The sequence below is a fragment of the Anthonomus grandis genome, chromosome 1 (genome assembly GCF_022605725.1).
Source record: "Anthonomus grandis grandis chromosome 1, icAntGran1.3, whole genome shotgun sequence".
NCBI lineage: Eukaryota > Metazoa > Arthropoda > Insecta > Coleoptera > Curculionidae > Anthonomus > Anthonomus grandis.
Window position 1 is genome coordinate 3645037 of NC_065546.1, and position 12773 is coordinate 3657809.

The 12773-nt window shown below is 30.5% G+C and overlaps 2 long non-coding RNA genes across 2 annotated transcripts in view; one reads left to right on the forward strand and one right to left on the reverse strand.

Annotated features, from left to right (window-relative positions):
- Positions 1-12773, forward strand: part of LOC126735951 (uncharacterized) — a 327730-nt gene that overhangs the window by 119276 nt on the left and 195681 nt on the right. The gene's annotated exons all lie outside the window — the stretch shown is intronic.
- On the reverse strand, positions 1311-4141 carry LOC126735946 (uncharacterized). Its single transcript, XR_007660558.1, has 5 exons — positions 3912-4141; positions 3690-3749; positions 3333-3629; positions 3153-3266; positions 1311-3097 (listed from the first exon to the last, which is right to left on the reverse strand). It is a non-coding gene; the product is annotated as an uncharacterized LOC126735946 (long non-coding RNA).

Here is a 12773-nt window from a genome sequence, read left to right on the forward strand (position 1 = left end):
TTTGTGAAAATCTTCGTAGATTCATTGATATGTGAATTAAATCGATAAGACTGTAAAATGTCAAAAAGTTGTGGTGTGCGTGAGTTAGTTGGTCGCGTGAAAGTTCAGCGTGAATGCTAAGATCAAAAAATTATAATTTTTCTCTAGTTCCTATTAACAAATAACAATATTGTTTGAAATATAAATAGAAACTTCTCAAAATCATTTTGTGAGTCACCAGTTTTACCAGAGGGCCTTTAAATTACTACAACACATATCTCTGCAGACAGCGCAATGCCAGTACATTCGATAATACACTTGCATGTTAAATTTTTATCTGTGGAATTTTCTCACAAAATGTTAGGTAACGCATAGATAGCTACGCCTCCTTTAAGATTATTAAGCCTGCCACAGTAATTTATAATTATTTAAAAATATGTTTTTAATATTGTTTTTGAGAGCCTAGTACACAGATAAACACACAATCATTTTTAACAAAAATTAACTTTTGTAAAAATTCTTGACAATTGAAGTGAAAAAAGCACTATTTGACATCTTGTATAACATCTATTGCGTTTTTTACGCTGGTGGGTCCTGTGGAAAATTTATTCTAAATGATGTAAGAATTCAAAGGAAGAGTGACCACTATCCGTTTTGACTACGGATGTAGAACATTTATAACATAGTTCTTACTAAAGACTATTAAATATAGAGCTTTATTGTTATAATTTTTTATATTGCATAAGGCTATTTAAAAATAATGTATCTAAAATATATGAATAATCTGTGTTTCTCTATTGCAGTTATTTTTTCTTTAGTAATATTAGCCTTACAGATAGCTCCAGATAAATGAAAAAAGAACTATGGTAAGCCAAGGAAAGAAAAAATACCTATTACTTTACTTGATCCTTTTATGGGTTTTTTAAATTGACATTTTTGTAATATTTAAAAATGTGTAAAATTTGCTAAATATTGATCTATTATCGAGTGCCAAAAGAAATTGTATTGTATATAGATTATATATGTGCAGAACATATTTCCGTAAGAATTGAAGCTATTAATGCAAGAAGGTGTTAACTAACAAATTACACATTTTGAGATAATTAGGGTCAAAGTTTATTGAATAGAACTTTTTTGCTATTAATTTAATTTTCATTTTACAAAAACAAGTGTTAAGTAAATAAGGCCAACATTTTTTTATAGCACACAAACTTTTATTATTCAAGAAAGTCAGAGGATAGTCATAAAAATTAGGAAAAAAATGTAAGATAACACCTTTTTGCATAAACATATATTTACATTTGAAAATCAAATAAAAACAAAAAGGAGTTCAAAAAATTTATTTTTCAAAAAAAAGCTACAAAAGTGTAATTTAAAGTAAATAAGTAAAATAGTTAATCTTCGTCTTCTTTTCTGAGGCCAAGGTAAAAAGCACGGAAGTTTTCAGGAATGTATGCCATTTGCTGTTGGATATTTTCGTATTTTTTAGATGCTATCGGCCTACTTTTATCAACGGGCGATAATAGCTCACGTGTAGTTGAAGTTGACTGGCGAGTTGTAGTACCTTTGCCTTTTAGAATGGAAACTTCTTTCCAACTTTCTTCTTCACTTAGGGAATATCTATACTTTGTTTTACCAAATTCTGAAATTTTCATCCAGTTTACATCCTTAAACAATATTTTTTCACTACTCTGAGTTTTTTTTTATTTACTAATTTTAATTTATTAGCCAGTTGTTTAATATCCACAAACTTATCCTCCATTCTAATGAATTGAAATGGAGTTTTTTTTCTGCACTCTATCATGGTGTTTACATACTGATCAACTGTGTAAATATTCTGATGTTTTCTTACTTCTTTTTCAACAACCGACAAAATCTCGATCAGAATCCATAAATGTGTGGTTCACTTCAGGAAACTTATGTTCTATTGTTTCAAAAACTCCTTGCTGTATAAGGTAATGCCAAAGACATATAATAAACCAGTTTTTGTTTTGACCGCCTGCTGAGTCACTCCAGGCTACAAGATGTTTTTGTCGTGGTTCCAGATTAGTTAGGAACGCTAGTAGAGAACTTCCAACTTTCTCAGATTTACGACCTCCCTTGTCTTCTGTCCAAAGATGAAAATACCCCCTGCCGTTTGTCTCGTTTGTGCTAATAATGTGCACTCCATACCTGTCTCAAATAAAATGCAATGCTAGTTGAAATTTTGGGCAACGGCATAGTTTTCTGCATGTCAAAAGTAATGTATAGAATATTGTTAATAGTCTTGGCCAGCTCCCGATCTTTTTTTTGTTGTTCAAAGGCTTTCTTAAATTTCGCAGAATGTTCATCTGTTGCTTCACCAGAGTCGCACACTTTGCGAGTATCCGATCGAGGAGTACCAAATCCTAAGTTGAAATCTTCAAAAAATATTTTTCTGTAGATAACTTTTGACACAACAGTCTCCAGATTTCTTTTAACACAGTAGGCTTTGTATAACTCGTACATTTTATTTATTGATAAGGTGGGTGATAAATACAGCCAAAAAGGGTTCTTATTACAAGAATAGTGGGACATTTCTGCTAAGAATTACTTGATATGTTCATGAATAATCATTTTGGTTTCTGCAGGTATGGCTTCAGGCCGATTGTAGTGATGACCTCTTTCATCTCTTTTTGGAGTTGTTTTACCAGCTATTATTTGATTTCGAATCAAATCAATTTTTTTTCTGCCAATGTCAAGCTTAGATAAAACCGCATTTTTACAAACCTTTCGAGACTCTCCATTTATTTTTAAAAAATACTCGGAAGATTTGGAGCGAACTGCATGTAATGTGGGCCTCTTTACTTCAGTGGGTTTCATCAAACTAAATAAGTATAAGTTTTTCTTGTCAGTTCGTAATGCATAGTACTCGTTAAACAGTAAGCTTCTGTCTTCATCCGTGAAACGTGAATCGCATTTTAGTCGATAATTTTCTTTACACAATATCTTACCTACACTTGACACTTTAGCTGGCTGCACCTGACCTTTATAGTCTGTATATGATTTTTCAGCAGCCTTATTATTTTTTTTTTCATTTCTCTTTCAAGTTTCTGGTTTTGCTCTAACTTTTCTAGATTTTTTTTTGTTCGAGTCGAATCTAAAATTGCGTTTTAAATAATACCTGCTACGTTTAATTTTGTAAAAAAAAATACCTTGTATGATAAAATTATTTGCCTCTTCAGCAGAAACCACTAACTCTTCCATATCTAAAAAAATACGTTCAACGTTCTGTCTATCTTCAACAAAAGGAGCTATTTCTTGCATATCTAAAAATATTAAATTATTCTTAAAAATCACTATTCTAGAATTAGTTTTTCCTCAAAAAAAATTACCTTGTATTTCAAAGTTAAGTTCTTCAGCAGGAAAACCATTTCTTCCATTTTGGAAAAATATTTAATTTAATTTATTTTTCATTTAAAGATCAAGTTAAAGAAATATTTTTTAGTTTTGTTTATAAGTTTTTGCTTATTATAGAGAACTAAGAATTTAAAACATTTTTATATAAGAATTACCATTATCGTTCCCAATTTCCTGAGTAATTAGAAGACCTTCATCTGTATAATCGTTTTCCTTGTCGAGTGCTTGAACAGATTTACGAGTAATTTCAATATTACAAGAATTTCCAGTATCTAATAAAAAAAACTAATAAGAAAAGTGTCTTTTTGCAATACTTACTACAATCAACATACCCAAAAAATATCTTGCTCTTTTTACTCCTAAAACGGGCACTTCCTCAGATGAACTAGATTCTGAAAACAAAAAACTAAACTGGATAGGCGGTAATAATATCTCCTATCTATAACAATCGTTACCAAAGCAAATAAAAAAATATTATTACAGATATGTATAAAAAATGTAAACTTACAAAAAATAAAAACCGAGTTGTTATACATACATATTTAAAAACTTACCATGGTCTGCTTCAGGAATATATTCAGAACCAGAATCTTGAAACGGTTCCTCTTCTTGATATTCCCGAAGTGCCAGCGCTAAGATACGCTTGGTTCTGCTATTTTGGTTCATTCTCTTACTAATTTTGCGATCAAAATTAGGTTAGAAATATTTAATATTTATCTTCACCAAAACAGATTTGCACCAAAAGCAAATACAACAGTACGGGGGACTACGTGCTAAACGACTAACGAATAATGCTTCTGCGTGTTCTGCAAAAAGGTGTTAACTACTCTGTTGACACCTTCTTGCAGAAACGATGCTAGTTAATACCTTTATGCGCTTTAGAAGGTGCGATAATGGGATATTAACTCCTTTTTTATATAATTTTTTGGGGTTATTACTGCCATCTCTTGAAAAAAACTTTTTACTAACTGATAGAAATGGATGTTAACACCTTTTTGCACAATATAAAAACAAATTCACAAAAAATGTGAGTTAACACCTTTTTGCATTAATAGCTTTAATTTTTTAGAATTACTATATGCAATTAGTAAAACAACTCTTTTTTTTGTAAAATTGTTGAACTCAATCACGTGAAAAAATTGTGTTCTTATTCAAATAGAAAAAAGTTCTCCATCAGAGCTTTCCTAAGTTAATGAGTTGTAAATAGGTTTTTACTAATTTTAAAGTTGGACGAAACCAAAAACCTCTCTTTCCAAAACTGAAAGGCTACTGTTGATAAATTTTTATTTATAGGCCTCTGGGCACCAGCTAGCAAAAAACCAGAATCATTTGTCAGTAGCACACTCATCACTCTTTTTTAATACAGTAAATTATAAATTTTAGCTGATCATTATTACAGCAATATCAATTATGATTCTTAAATATTTTTTTTATTCCTTATTAACTTCTATTTACTCTTATGCAAAATTACATTAAATATATCCAGTAAAAGTTATTAAAGCCTATAAAACTTTGACAGCTGATGAAAATCGATAATAAAACAACTGGCCATAAATATACCTATATAAGTATAAAGATAAGCATCTATTAGTAATAATTATATGGAAAATTTTATTTAATATGCAAATCGAGCCTTCAACCTCTCTCGTAAATCTTAAGTAGATTCATATCTTAGAAACAGACATGACTCTTTTTAAATAAATTATTTTATAAATCTGATAGATAAGATAAACCAGATTAGAAACTTCTTAACAAAAAAACGAACAAAAAACGGTTTTATATAGGTTTAACCCATCAGAAGAAGTAACAGGCAGGTATTAAAATTACAGAATTCTTAAGTTGTATGATGTGTGAAGGTGTCAGTTGATGTTAGTCTCTTACGGTTAAGTTAGTGCATTCATTTATATTTAATTAGCATTAACGTAGAGCAATATTTCCTTAAGTTGTATAGATAAAAACATTTATTTCGCCTTTCTACTATAAATCTTGGATTTCCATCAATAAATTCCAATTTAGGTTTATTTGCATAGCTTTAAAATATAGTAATGCGATTTGATCAGGCCTAACCAGTCCTTTTAACAACTTTATTTTAATAAAACGTCGTTTCACTGCTACCATTTAAGGCATCTGCATCAGACATATCACGATGATTCATTGCAATATAGGCAATAAGATTTGCTTGAATATTACATATTTATGAAAACTTGTAGATATGCCTTTGTTGTATTTTAATTAAAATACACAAAATTGAATAAAACACAATTCCTTTTTTTAAGTAACAATTAAATTAAAGTGCTTCGTATCCACTTAGGTTATGCTCTAAAAGATATGTAGATTAGCATTAATTTGTTTTTCAGAAGAGCATATTTTAGTATAAATTTAATAAGTTTAAATTTAGGTCAAAACTGGACGTCGAGGTTGTTAACATGCCCCCCTTTAAGAAAACAGGCGTAACAGCTAAATTTATAAGAAAAGCGTAAACGTAACCAGCCATCATTTAAATAGGCCTTTTTTGCGTCGGTCTAACTTGCTTTTCATACATATATTTTACATTTTACTGCATATAAGTGTAAAATTTGCATATAATTTCAAGATTTAATGAGGTCTCGAGCCGTTTTAGAGCTTAGATGAAAACAACTTCGATCAAGCCATATTTCGTTTTACCTTTTGCGTTTTAAAATTATTAAATTATTAATGGCGGAAGATAATTATTATACGGCAATCAATTGCTGTATAATAATTATCAATACTGTATAATGCTTAAATTACCGTTAATTTATAACTTGAATAATTTTCATCTAAAAGCAAGGTGTTCGTTAAAAGGATATTTTTAGAATATTTGTTTGCGTTTGAATTAAGCATTCTATTTATTTCAGTTACAGCTTTTTACAATTTCAACCTAAGCTAATACACTCTAACAATTATGTAATCACTATTACGTGTGTGAACTCATGATAATACGCATGAATTTATCAAATGAGTAATATGTGGTAATATAAATGGACAACAGAGCAATATAAGCTCCAACTTTAAATTATCATGACCAATTGCTTTTGACTTAAGTTTTCCTAAAATTGTATTGATGGTATTTTGTGACTGAACATTAAACTTAAATGAATTATGCGTTAGACTATTCTGCCGTGTTAAGAAAAAACGCCTTACCTGTTGAAAAGGAAAATGTCCAGGAGAGAGTGAAACATATATAAAGTTGTAGCATCCATATTTTTAAACAAAAATAGTTTGAGACTAATTTTAAAAAATTGTTTAAAGAGAATGTTTCTTAATTTGGGCAGTTTTAGATCCTATTTAATTACCAAGTTTAATAATTATAGATAAGGCATTTTTGATACTTGTGTTAATTGACTTAAAACGCCTTATGTACGCATGAGAAGTTTTCATATCATATTATTAGGTTTTTAGACCTGCATTTGTTGCTTAAAAAGACCTTATCTATCATAAGGAAGTTTTTAAAAATTCATTTAATAATGCAAAAAACTGTTTTATACACGCCGCTTTAATTGAATACATCTAAACAGGGTGATCATAAAATAATAACAAAATAGGAAAAATAACTGGAACCATTTATCAGTCAATATCCTGAGACAAGTCTGTAGCTTTATTGGAAACCGGCAGTTCCTCCCAAAAATGTCTTTGATTCTCAGGCATCAAAAGACATAACTTTTTTATAATATCTGCCTTTCTCGATTTAGTGACAACTCGAAATTGTGATCTCACATTTGGTTCGGTTAAATTTTTCAGATATTTTGCTGTTAAAAAATTTACCTCGGTGTAATGAGAATTGTATTCGTTAGAATACCTCTTTCAAATTTTAGTTTGACAATATCACTAAGGTATGGTCTTGGTGAATACTTCTTAATTTTCATTAATGAGCTGTGGTCTTTCCAACCTCTAAAGTCACTTAGCTCCATTGATAGGACTTTTACATTTTTCATCTTGACTTGCTCGATGACACCTTGAAAATCATTAAAGTCTTAAATCTTCCCTCCAGCTCCGGTATTTAAAGACGAACCATAAGAGTTCATAGACTGCTCCACCTGATGGTGGAAACTGTCAGCAGACATAAAAGAATGAGTTAATGATATGTGCCAAAAAAGAAAATAAAGTCCAATTTTTATTCTGTGCAGCACAATTATCAAGCCAGATTTTAATCAAACTTATAATAATTATCAATTGATAATTATCAAACCAGACAAAACATCACGTTGCATAAGCAAATATTTATGAAAAGCGCTGCAAAGTTCGTCCTTTTTGCGTCCCGCTAATCCCTCATGCCATATTACAGCTGATGCCCACTGCGACAAAACTCTCATTAAACGCAATAATTCTTTGGGTGAACAATACCTAAAAAATATTATGTTTAAAAACTTTTTAACGACCTTTTTCACAAATGGATATTTGGGTAAATTTATTAAACTACCAGAAAAGAACTACTAAAATTTTGTAGTTCCTCCTTTTAGTTTAATTAAATGGGAAGAACATATAAATACAACTACTAAAGAGAAGAAAAACACAAACAAGAATAAAAAGAAACACATTTTTATAAATACCTGCTTAAATGTATCGATGCGAGGAAGCATTATGACTTTTTGGAGGTCTGCGGAAACACATATTTTTATTGGCGTCCATTCTGTAGTAGACTCGGTATCTTTTCTATATTTTTTTCTGTTATTTTTGGTATGAGTTAAGTGATGTTGTCCGAACGCCTCACACTGCTCGCATTCTTCGTGGCTCAGCTTTGCAAACGAAATCTTCATTTGGTCTCTAACAAAAGCTCTGTAGGTATAATAAGAACAATCAACATTATTATGCTTTTCTATAAAATCTTTATGCATTTGTGTAATAGTGATATCAGAAGGAAGATATTTACGAAGTGGCGCATGCTCTCTACGGTAATGAGAAACGCACAGATGAAACGAATTAACATGTCTTTCTAGCAATTCTCGGTCAACAATTTTTCTGTTTGAATGTTTACCTCGATTATCATTTATTGTTATGGAAGTCAATGAGTTTTTAGAGGATATTGATGATTTAATAATTGTATTATTATTTTTGGTGTAACCAAAGGTCGTTAGGAAAAATGTGCGACAAACGAAAATCAATATTCCTTTTTTATCTTTAAGCAAAAAATTATGTGTATTGTTCCTTTTTGATATGCTGTCCTCAGATGAAACAATAGTGGTGGTTTGCCGTTTAACAGCAATTTGCTCGATGCTTTGATTCACAAACATATGTCTCTCTTTCCACGTAGGGTAAGGTTCCAGTATTCTTGATTTACCTGATGTCTCGTTCCTGGTCTACTTTCGTAAAGCATTTTTTCTTACACGTATTTGTACATGGGGGCAATAAAGGATGAGAGTCTCGCAACTTGTCTTCCATTTTTTGTACCTCTTTATTCACCGCATCTCTTTCTTTTACGCAAAATTCCGTTTTTTGTGTACAACAAAATTCTGTCTTCGTCTTGCCCCGTATCTTTTTCGTTTTGATTTTCCCCCATGTCTGAGTTTTCTTTGTTTTCCTTTGTGCTTGCTTGAGTTTCATCTTTCCTTATCTCCGCTGCGATTTCCTGATGTTTCTCTACATTTATTTCGTCCTGATTTTCTGCTATGTCTGTTTCGTGTTCAATTTCCTCTATAATGATTTTCTCTTTAGTTTCACCCTTGATTACCCCTGTGTCATATTCATTTGTATTTAAATGACTTTCGAAGATAACACCTCCTTGACCATCACTCAGTAGAGTAAGATATATATTTTTCTTCTTTTCCAAGTTGCCTCCTAATGTCTCATCAACTACTGTAAAATCATGAACACTGCAGGTTCAATAAGAGCTATTTGATTTTCACCTAGGCCAACATTGTCGGCAAATAATTCTTCAAATTCTTGTTCTATTATATTACATACTTCAATATCTTTTTCCATTTCATCTGTCTTTTCGGACATATCTGGTAATTATTTATCATTAAAATTTAAATTAATATACTCAAATCTGCTGTCAGGATATGCAACCATATTTTGCAAAGTCAAAATATGGTGATTTTCGCTACAAGCAATTGTGTCTTCTTCATAACTATTTTTTAATTTGACATTATCATGAATAATAATTTTTGGGCACTGAACATTGTTATAATCGTTGCATAATGGTTGTTGGGACATGGTGTTTAGGTTTCTTTGTTAAAGTATATTTCTAGCAGGAGACATACTTTTACTACGAATTGGCATTGGTGGATCACTGTCCTCAAAAATCATATCCGAAGGTTCAAAATTTTCAATGAAATCAAGCTGATGTTCGCGATATTCTGGTTCAATCGCATTATCCCTAATCACTGCCAGTTTTGCCATTTCTAAGATTTTCTTGGCACTTGACATTCTACAAGTTTAATATCGATAATCAGTTGTTAAAATCTTTTATTACGGTCAAAAGCAAATTTTAGAAGAAAAAAAAATAGAAACTGTATTAACTAATTAAAAATTTTAGATAATATAACAATTGTATTTTTTAAGGTGGGTTCATACAGAAATTTAATATTATTTTTCCGTTAATCCAATTTAGGACTTGATTTTATTTAATTTTTAAGTGTTTATGCAGAGATATTATATTGATTTGATTTAATATTTCTTCCAATGAAATAAATATATTCTGGTCACATGGCCGCTGCCAAGGGAACTGCTGATTTTATAGCTTTTAAAACCAGCAGTTCCCTTTTCCCCAGCAGTTAGAATTAGTTAACTTTTAAATTACTTCTTAAATTAAATTAGATTTAGCCTTTATTAAATACCATTGGTCTAACCTTTAAAATAAAGTTAAACTAAATGCTAAATTAAATTCGCCGTAAATGAACCCACCTTTAGTTCCAACAATGACAAAAATATGCTTCATGCAAACAATTAATAGCATGAAACATTTACCTGTCTGATTCCTTATGGTGAACAAGTCACAAATTAATAATAGTTACAACACTTACAACAACTTTATTTTAAACTTTTGATAAATTAGCAAACATTCAATAAAGTCAAACTCGTTCGTAGTCAAAACGATTCCTATGTTTTGAGGCAAATGCGCCTTAACTGCAGAGTATACACGATTATTACGCATGCGTCGTAAGATAAGGCATTTTAAATTAACACGGTTCTTAATGCAGCGTTGACTTGAGGCGTTATTGTAACAAGTTGAGGTCTTTTTCTGCACTCTTAAATAACATAAATGTTAGATTTACACTTAAGGTGGATTTTTAAATGGCCATTATTCCCAAACCAAGGCAAGATAAGGTGTTTTTGTTTCTCATTTAGTTAGAAAATACCTTAATTTTTTAATGGCACTTAAGTCTCAATTTTGAAAAAAAATGTAGTTAAGGCGTTTTTTCTTAACACGGCAGTATTAGTACGGTAATAATTAAGAAGCCCTGTATCGATGTTAAGTGGCTGGATAGAAATATTGGAAAAATGGGAATTTGCGTCATTCAAGTTTTTTAATAAATTCTCAGGTAATGTAGAGTTTTTGGACTTTTCAATGAGAAAAATAGGAATTTGGAAAAACTTTTTGACAAATTCCTATTTTTTTCTCATTAAGTTCCACTTGTCCTTAGTATTACTATGTTTTAGTTCATGGTTAAGAAAAAAGCCTTTTTTTCAGCACGAATAATAGAAGTAGTATAATTTCTTGTAAGTATAAGTTGTTTGTAATACGACCAGTGATTATAATTTTTTGTCTGTCGAAACCTATTTAAAGCTTTATTTCATAGTTTAATCATTACCCGAATATTCTCAGTTATCTACGGTGCATACGGTTTCTTTTTACCTTTGATGGTTCTTGTTGGCGCATTACGATTAAAAAGCTAAAGCAATTTGTCTGTAAAGAAATTCACCTTTTCGTCAATATCGTTTGTATCATAAAAAATATTCCGTAAATCAAACTGTAATTTATCTTTATCAATATTTCGGATGTCACGATAAGTAAAACTCTAGGTTGGAGGTTTAACAATTTTTTCAGAATGCAAACTACAATATATTAAGAAGTGGTCCGAAACATTAGGGTCTCTAGTCCCAACCGCTCCACACAGGCGAATTTCAGCAAATTCCTGGCCAAAATGTATTATGAGATTTTTTGGGGCTTTAAAATGTTTATAACTTCGACAAAAAAATAAAAAATTTATTAAACAGATCAATTTTGTTAAAATATACAGGGTATACCAAAAAACTGTTCCCTTAATAAAATTATAAACGCAAAAAACATTAATTATAATTAATTATAACTGATTCCAGGGATTTTGGTATCTTATTTAAGTACCCAAAATTTTACAATATTATAAAATTAAGGAAAAATGATACAAATATTTGAGTTCTAGTATTTCTTATAATTTCACCTTTTTTTTAATATACAGGGTTTAATACAAAAGCAATATATACATACTTATAATACAATAAAAGTCTCAAAAGTACACTCAAGAATACATTCACTCACTGTCACTTTCTGAATCGGTTTTTTCTTCCTTTCTTTCTTCTTCTACTTCCTTTATCGGAAAGTGGGGCTCTTTAAAAAATATAATTATCTCCTGAGAAAAAGTCGTGAGTTTCTTTGTTTCGTTTTTTCTAAAACTGCTAATCTATGGATCAGATAAAATTAGTAAATTATGGAAAACATCTTCCATGTTTTGAAGTCTTGAAAACTTTCTGGAAAAGTCTTCCCTACATCTTTTAATGTCTTTATTTCTGCTTTCCTGTGCCTCTTCTCCGAGTTGGCCCATAGGTAAAATCGCTAATGAAATAATGTCAGAACTATGCAATAACATTTTATGTACTGTTGTTGGCATATTGTACCATGAATAGAGTGCTACATATTTTCTAACTATTTCAAGACAAAAATTTTTGAAAAAATTAACGTCTATTGAAAATCCAGAGGAAATGGTTGTTAGTATAACTTTATATCTTTTTATTATATCAATGTCTACTCCTGTTACTTTGGAGGAAATCTCTGAGTTTTCAAAAAAACGACGAGCAGTGTTCCCATCATTGCTGCTCCCGAAATCTGGTTTTGGTTTATCTACCAACAAACCCATTTCCAATCGAAAAGCCTCCTGAATTTTTTTCTTCTGTTCGGCAACTTTTTGCTTATTGTCTTCTCCGCGTGCTTGCCATTGACGAATTGATAGTTTGTACGCCAGGTGAAGAAGACTTTCAAAAAACCTTATCCAGGCATGAAATGACGACAATACAAAACGCAATTTAGATTTGTCAATATCTTTAGTTAGGATAAACCACATGAATAACATTTTTGCGTACAAGAATTTTCACTTACTGCATTACAGATTTTGTAATCGTCAATCATTGTAAAAAAGCTTATTATGTTTGACACAAACTTCATTTTCATTTACTTCGATTTTACTTGCAGCTAGTAAAGCAAT